This window comes from Crocuta crocuta, unplaced genomic scaffold, assembly GCF_008692635.1.
Source record: "Crocuta crocuta isolate KB4526 unplaced genomic scaffold, BGI_CrCroc_1.0 scaffold91-1, whole genome shotgun sequence".
NCBI lineage: Eukaryota > Metazoa > Chordata > Mammalia > Carnivora > Hyaenidae > Crocuta > Crocuta crocuta.
In genome coordinates, this window is record NW_027551575.1 from 1,020,783 (window position 1) to 1,029,183 (window position 8,401).

At 38.0% G+C, this 8,401-nt stretch overlaps 1 protein-coding gene and 1 pseudogene across 2 annotated transcripts in view; both read right to left on the minus strand.

The window, feature by feature from the left end:
- NDUFAF2 (NADH:ubiquinone oxidoreductase complex assembly factor 2) overlaps positions 1-8,401 on the minus strand; it is a 154,713-nt gene that overhangs the window by 70,483 nt on the left and 75,829 nt on the right. The gene's annotated exons all lie outside the window — the stretch shown is intronic.
- On the minus strand, positions 1,962-2,633 carry LOC144221087 (PRELI domain-containing protein 1, mitochondrial-like; annotated as a pseudogene).

The following is an 8,401-nucleotide window of genomic DNA, read 5'->3' on the forward strand; positions in this document are numbered from 1 at the left end:
TTTGAGTTCTCCTTTTCTTCTGCCTTTTATTACACCTACTTGAAAAAAATTTTCAGCTGAGTGAAGTCCACTTGAAAACAACTTTTTCCTCATATGTATACATATTTTATCTCCATCTCTCCTTTTAAAAACCTGTTGAGTTATTGCATCTCTTTTGATTCCATTGCTAACCAGTATGTTTTTTTGCTAATGTGCAGCAATTCACAAGAACTGCGGATTAAAAGGGATGTGAATTATTATGGAAACTGAACTACCATTTATAACACGATTTCAAAGGAAAGTGTGCTGAATTTAAACAAGCTGCTTACATAGAACTTTTGGAATTCAAGAAATTTGTAGGTTGGAAACTTGTTGTAATACTAAAACATATAGAAACATTAAGACTTTCACTGTGGCTTCCAAGGCAAATAAAGGAACAGAATGCTAATACAAAGCAAAGCTGCAAATATTTCTCGCCCTCTTCAGAGTTGATAAACATCTGCCTTGTTCTATGGAATTTGGATCTTGCCCTACACACAGGGGAACACTCAAATATTTGTTGATAATAATGACAAGGTCCACCTCTATTTTGCGTTGGCTCATTAAAGTTACACTAGTGATAACAGGAGGGAACAGCTCCCATTATTTTGACTTTTATCTCTGTGATGAAAACTACGAGGACAATATCTATAACTCTAATCACTTAAAGAGTGCTAATCATGAACTTTTATTTAAAGAGTTTTATATCTTCCTGTAATATGTCCTTAGTATCTAATCCTTAAAGTCCTATCTTTATGGTAAGTTCTGTAAGTTCCCATTTGAGGAAATTTTGTGCTGAAGCAGGAGACACATGTAAGATTTCTCAAACAAATGGGTCATCATGAAGTCACTTTTGTTGCTGGTACCAATCAAGCAGCAAAGTGTCTTTGTCCCTTGGTCTGTGCCTTGCATCTTAGTTCTAGAAACTGCCCCTCAAATCCTAATTTGAGTCCAATTTTTTATGGCAAGGAAAGACCATCACTGCTCATAAATATTATAACTAACTGTTATTACCTGCCTAGACAGAGGCTATTTGTGGTAGAAAGACAGACCATATTCCTGTACTCTGAGACCTGTCTGTGGTCTAACGCTGATGTCCAGTGCCCAGGTGTATGACCTTCTCCTCACTTTTAACTGTATTGCTACCTTGCAAATCATCTGCCCAGCACTATTTTATTACTCCCCAAGACTCTGAAAAACTATGATCTTGCCTGTTTCATCAGTAGTTATGATATCTATCTCTATCCTCCACTGCTTTTCATTTCAAATCTCTGAAATCCTTTAATAGTACGATCATTTTAGTCATTTCCTAGTTTAAAAATTTCAGTTGTTTTTACAATATGAATATACTTAACACAACATTTTTATGGTTAGGTTGACAAATATGATTTATAACACAATGAGAAAAAATTCTGGAATTTAACTTTTTTTCCTTTTTTTTAAAAGTTTATTTATTTATTTTGAGAAAGAAAGAATGCAAACAGAGGAGGGGCAGAGAGAGAGAGAGAGAGGGAGAGAGAGAATCCCAAGGCAGCTTCATGCTGTTAGCAGAGCCCTACATGGCGCTTGATCTCATGAACCGTAAGATCATAGCCTGAGCAGAGATCAAGAGTCAGACACTTAACTGACTGAGCCACTCAGTTTCCCTGGAAGTTGACTTTTAATAAAGTACATGGTGGGGCACCTGGTGGCTCAGTCAGTTAAGCATCTGACTCTTGATTTGGCCTTGGGTCATGATCTCACCATTCCTGGGATGGAGTCCTGCGCTGGGCTCTGCACCGACAGCATGGGACAGCTTGGGTTTCTTTTATTCCCCCTCTCTCTGCCCCTTTCCCGCTCACACAAACATACCTGTGTACATGTGCTCTCTCTCAAAATAAATAAATAAACTTAAAAAAAAAGGTATAAGTGGCACCGGCATTTGTGCCAGATGGTCAGGTGTCCTACTGCACCAGGGCCTGGGCTAGCCACACAAACTGCTGCTGTCCGGTGACTGTGTTGCTGGCAAGGTCCTTGGCCCTCTCTGTAGCTGCCTGTGCAGCTTCTCTCTTTTGGTTCCTCCTTGGCTTCTGTGGCTCTCTCACCAAGGGTTTTGGAAGGGGTCTCACTGTGCAGCGCAGCTAATCCCTATTCAAAGCCCTTCACAATCTTAGCCACACTCCTCTAGAACTGAGCAAGGCCAAATTTCTGGCAAAAGAAGAAAAGGGGAAGGACTGTGGACAGTTCTAGGGATAGCAAATCAGACAGAGACCCAGGCTTCCCCAGAGATTTTGGTCCAGTCGCTTTTATCAGAATTCACACAGTAAATACATAGTTCCTCCACTGGGCATGGTTGTGGTCTGGTTCTGCTGTTCCACAAGAGAATCCTCTAGGATGTACACTTAGTGAACAACATTGGTAGGAAACACTTGCTGCACCCAGAGGGGCACTCTGTTGGTCTCCATCAGGAGATGCTAGGATAGGAGCTTCTGTTCAGGGGTCACCTCCAGGTGCACTGTGTCTTCTGTCAAGACACGTTTGCTACAGGGATTTGGGTACTGTTGCCACAAGGCCATGGACACTTGGTACCAGGGACTCTGGGGCATGCTCTGGCCCAGGAAAAACTTCACTGCCATCCCAGCAGGGGCGACTCAGCACTCACACTGCATCTGGGATGCAAAGCCAGGGCCAAGGCTCCATGCGTGCCAGCTAGGCTCACAGCTCACTCACCTCTGCACCCAAGCAGCAGCTGCCAGCTGGAGGAGTTGTCAGCCACATGTGAAAAGTTTTAAAACTATCTTTTTTAAATATAAATAGACTTTACCACTAGTTCCCTCCCCAACAGTGCCAACTTTTCAACACTAAAAAAAATACTTTGATTTGCTCCTTTTATTTTAATGTTTGCACCACCACTCTCATCCAGGCCCCTCTTATTTCATGTTTATATTAACTGAAAAACCTTTGTAACCATACTGAATTCTGATGTCTTTTTGTGTAGAAATCCTTTCTTTGGGGAACCATTCGCTATTTCATTCCTTGTGATTCTTCTCTGTGCATTGAGATTGGCAGGTTGTGTTGGGCCTGAGGGGGAGGCTATAACCCCTGCATTTGGAGGTAGGAATGTAAACTAAATTTGGCCATAGTATTACAAATCTTTAACCATAAAAACTATATGAGGGACGGGCATATGACGCCAGCTCGGCCAATCAGCATTTCCCTACAAATTTTGCTGAAGCATCCAGGAAAGATCTAAGATCATAAGTTATAAAGACCAGATAGATCTCAAACTGCTGGGGCCATCGATTCTACATTGCGGAGGAAACCTATCTATGAATGAAAATAATTTGGAGGTAGGTAGAGTTGTGTGATAGATAAAACACATCCTCATGATATTGAGCAGTTGAATCTAATTCAATTTCTGTTCAATTATATATTTTTCTGTTCTATATATATATTATATATTTTCTAAAATAGTCTATTAGTTAGTTAGGGTAGGCTAAGCTGTGGTAGCAAATGGAATCTAAAAATTAAGTAGCTTAAATGAGAAATATGTTTCTTTCTTATGTAAGAGTCCTGGGTGGGTGCTCAGGTAGGCCAGCTCTTCCCACACAGTCATTTGAGGATTCAGACTGAAGGCTATTCAGTCATCTTCAACAGTTGACTTCCAGGGTTTCACTGCCATTTCATTCAGGGAGAAAGAAGAAAGAACACTGAGAAACAAAGGGAGATTTTTACCAGTTAGGCCAGGAAGTGACTCACATCACTTCCAGTTACAAGGCACTACAGAAAACCTGGTCATAGAGTCACGCCTAATTTTAAAGGAAACTCCTAGCTGTGTGTCAAGGAGAAGTAGTAGAAGGTGGATTTTGGTGGAAAGTTAGCAGTCTTTACAAATATACTCCTGGATAAATCTAAATCAACAAAGACAGTGAATACCAGACCATATCATATTGGCCCCAGAAACATGGTTACCAAATTAAAAATCTGGTACAGTGCTACTGTAAAAAATACTTCAGAAGGAAACATATCAAATCTATCAAAACATGTTGTCAGGGATACTTGTTATTTATGTTGCGGAAAGTCTATAAAAGCTATGGTAGAAGTCGCATTAGATTTCAGTACTAAGAATAATAGAAAAATAACAAATATCATTTTTCTCTTACAGGACTAAGAAAGATTACCAACAGAGAGACCCAGTGTTACAGAGGGTGCAGGAAAATTAAGAAGTTCTTATACTGTTGGGAATGTAAATTAGCCACTATGAACTGTGTTACCAACTGTTTTCATCTCTGGATTACTGAGATGCTAAGAGTGTGGCCAAAAATTATCTCTAGCAGGGGCAATTAACATAAGATTTTGTACTTTCTTTACTGATTGAATTTTTTAAAAAAAATGTTTCAATGTTTATTTATTTTTGAGAGACAGAGCACGAGTGGAGATGGGGCACAGAGAGAGGGAGACACAAAATCCAAAGCAGGCTCCAGGCTCTGAGCTGTCAGCACAGAGCCCGATGCAGAGCTCAAACCCACAAACTGAGATCATGACCTGAGCCAAAGTCAGACACTTAACTGACAGAGCCACCCAGATGCCTCAAGAAATATGTATTGTTTAAAGAATAAAAACAAAATGAGGCTGTTTCTTTGGGGAAAACAAAAACATAGTCCTATTCTTTCACAATACTTATTTACATAATGGATCTCATAGCCATCGCGAAACTTTGACCAGAAGGCTATTGCTTTTTGAGCTGGCTGTTAGAAAACTCAAGAGATTCATCTGCAGTCCACTCTGAGGAAATGTGCACTAAGTGCAATTAATATTACAGCCTCATATCTGGGTCCACTTTTCCCTCACCCTGAATTTACTTGTCCTGTTCACTGCAATTTTATACCTCTATCTTTGAGTCTTCAACCTCATATCTCTTCTGGAAGAAGGGAGAGAATGATTTTATAACAGAGTTTTATTGTATCACAACTCTATCACTCTTTCTATACAAAACTTAAAATTCCACAAAACATGTATTTTTCTTAAACAGATAATCCAAATTCTTCATCTTAGTGTTTACTCATCTTAAAAAATACAAAAATTATAATACATTTTTTAAAATGTTTTATTTATTTCTAGGAGAGAGAGAGACAGCGTGAGCAGGGGAGGGTCAGAAAGAGAGGGAGTCACAGACTGAAACAAGCTCCAGGCTCTGAGCTGGCAGTCAGCACAGAGCCCGACGCGGGGCTTGAACCCACGAACCGCGAGATCATGACCTGAGCGAAAGTCGGATGCTTAACCAACTAAGCCACCCAGGCGCCCCTCAGTCAACTTCTTAATCTGTGATAAGCTTTACTCAAGACCTATCATTTGGGGTACAGTGAAGGAGAAAAGGGTCAAATGGAACAAGTTTTCAAATTTAGACTTTTGCCATAATTTCTAAATGAAACGAGATATTTTTCATCATAACTTCCTCTGTATCAGAGTTTAATAAATTTATTTTATTTTTTAATTAATTTTTAAATTTATATCCAAGTTGGTTAGCATATAGTGCAACAATGATTTCAAGAGCAGACTCCTCAATGTCCCTTATCCAGTTAGCCCATCCCCTTCCCACAAACCCTCCAGTTACCCTGTTTGTTCTCCATATTTAATAGTCTCTTACATTTTTGTCCTCCTCCCTGTTTTTATATTATTTTTGCTTCTCTTCCCTTATGTTCATCTGTTTTGTATNAATAAAAACTAAAAAAGTGTACTGAAAAAAATAAATGATATTTAATATAATATTCTCTTGACACACACTTAGTGTATGTTAAGTTCTCAGTAAATAAAAGCTACTATTATGATTAAAAAAAGTGCTCATATGAGTGAAGCATATGCTATTTGTCTTTCTCTGACTGTCTAATTTCATTTAGCATGATACCCTCTAGTTCCATCCACGTGGTTGCAAATGGCAAGATTTCATTCTTTTTGATTGCCAAGTAATACTCCATTGTATATATATATATACACATTGGGGCGCATGTGTCCCTTCGAAACAGCATACCTGTATCCTTTGGATAATATCTAGTCACGGTTTAATTTAAAAATGTATGACTCTACCTCACATTCATGAGGATAGCTCTTATAAAAAAAACAAAACAAAACAACCAAACAAACAAAAAGCACTAAAAATGTCCAAATGAGACAAGTGTTAGTGAGCAAGATGCGGACAAATTAGAACCCTTGTGCACTGTTGGTAGGAGTGTGAAACGGTGCAGCTGCTATGGAAAACAATATGGTGGTCTTCAAAATAGTTAAAAATAGAATTATCATTATGATTGAGCAATTTAACTTCTGGCATATGACCAGAAGAACTGAAAGCAGGGTCTCAAAGAAACATTAGTATACTCACGTTCACACAGCATTACTCACAACATCCAAAGGTGTAAACAACTCAAATGTCCAGTGACAGATAAATGGATAAACAAAAGTGTTATATAGATATGATGGAAGATTATTCAGACTTAAACAGGAAGGAAATTCTGACACATGTCACAACATGGAAGAACTTTGGTAACATCATGCTAAGTGAAATAAGCCAGTCACAGAAAGCAAAAAGACAAATATTGTATGATTCTGCTTATATAAGGTACTTAGAGCAATCAAATTCATAGAAATAGAAAATAAAATGGTGGTTACCAGGGGCTGAGAGGGAGGAGGGGAACTGGAAGTTGCTGAGTTTCAGTTTTCCAACATGAAAAGAGTTCTGGGGACTTAGGTGCACAGTAACGTGAATGTACCTAATTCTACTGAAATGTGTATTTAAAATGGCTAAGATGGTAAATTTATATTATGTGTCATTTATTATATAAATATAAATATAAATAAATATATATATACATATAATTTATAGATTTTGTAAACTTGGGAGATCCTACTAGAAGAGCTCATCATCAAGCCAGTCCTTATCACTCTTACACTTATTCTTCCACCACTTGTTCAAAGATTTTCAGCATTAGGTTTAAAATTCCCTTATAAAATGTTGTAGAACTAGACAAGGGTGAGGATTGCACAAAAATGTGAATGTATTGATTAAATTTATGTTATGTGAATTTTACCTCAATTAATGAAAATTCCTCATATACATTTGGCATTTAAAGATTCCCAAGGACAGTGTTACAGCATGAAGAGTTGTGGCTAGTTTTTCCAACAGGCAGTGCATTAAAACCTCACACAATTCTGACAACATGGGAAGGAATAAAATTACTAAAGTAATTAGTCCCTTAAATGTGGTGTTGCAAAAAAAAGTACTTTTTGGCAATAGAAAGACAGGAGATTATGTGAGCAGATACACTTTACCACCACCACCACCACCACCACCACCACCATAGACTAAAACTATATATAATGTCAACAAGCCTGTGATTCTGGGCTCCTTTCACCTGGAAAACTCCTCACTTACCAGGACTGCAGGATCAAAGAGATTAAAGAGATCGTGGAATCAGATCCTGGAAAGACCAAGAATGCCATGACAAGGTATATGGACTTTTTCCTTGACACAATAGGGAGTCACTGGCAAATTTAATAATGCAACAGATTAATAGGTTCAAAGATGTGTTTTAAAAGAATCACTTTGGTGGCCACTTTGAGAGTGAAGTGCAAGATAGGAATGGATACCAGTCTACCACAATAATCCAAAGAGAGGTTTATAAGGTGGAATAGGTTTAACTGTAGGATCAAATAGATACAGGGTTTAAGGCATGGTACTTGGTGTTTTTCTTCAATTATTCCTTTTAATTTCCACTTAGGAGCTAAATATTATTATTCCCATTTTACAGATGAAGAAACATAGGTTTGTCCCAAAATAAACTTAAGTCAAAGTCACACAACTGGTTGGTAGAAAAAGTGGAATTTTAATTTTGTCTATATGACTTCAAACCCTGTGCATGTACACTTTCTTCTACACCTCTGGTGTCAAACAATATACAACCACAATAGTTAAAATGCTTTATATAACAAAGATGTGAATACCTCCCATCAACAGCACAGTTTGCCCTCATGGAGGATAAAAATCCATGTTTTATTCCCTAAATAACTTTTAAGTACTTGATGAGATACTAAATTATATCACTAAAGCCAATTTTTACCTGGAAGTAATTTTTAAAAATACAGTCTTATTAGGGGTGCCTGGGTGGCTTGGTTAAGCGTCTGACTTCGGCTCAGGTCTTGATCTCCTGGTTCATGAGTTCAAACCCCACATCAGGCTCTGTACTAACAGCTCAGAGCCTGGAGCCTGTTTCAGATTCTGTCTCTCTCTCTCTCTCTGGCCCTCCCCTGCTCATGCTTTGTCTCTCTCAGTCTCAAAAATAAATAAATGTTAACAAAATTGAGTCTTATTATATATATTATATATGTATATAATAAAACTCAATTTAGTTAA